This window comes from Quercus suber, unplaced genomic scaffold (assembly GCF_002906115.3).
Source record: "Quercus suber isolate HL8 unplaced genomic scaffold, Cork oak 2.0 scaffold_238, whole genome shotgun sequence".
NCBI classification, from domain to species: domain Eukaryota; kingdom Viridiplantae; phylum Streptophyta; class Magnoliopsida; order Fagales; family Fagaceae; genus Quercus; species Quercus suber.
Window position 1 is genome coordinate 1,015,358 of NW_027069695.1, and position 377 is coordinate 1,015,734.

Consider the following 377-nt stretch of genomic DNA (forward strand, 5'->3'; position numbering starts at 1 on the left):
TGGCTATAGCCCCATGCGGGACCTAGAGCTGCGTTTTTAAAAACGCAGCCCAAACCCGGATCTATAGCTGCGTTTTTAAGAGCCTCTAGCCGCGATTTTAGACAACAACAGATGCTGGACCTGTAGCTGCGTTTTCTACAAAACACAGCCATAGGCCCAGTTTGGGCTGCGTTTTAAAATGCAGGTATAGGGTACGGACCTATAGCTGCGCTTTATAGAAAACGCAGCTATAGGTCCAACCTATAACAGCATTTTAAGCGCAGCCTAAACTGGGGATATAGCCGCGTTTTGTAGAAAACGCAGCTATAGGTCTTGTATCTATTTTCGTGAAAAAATGCAGCTAGAGGGTGTTAAAAACGCAGCTCTAGACCGGGTTT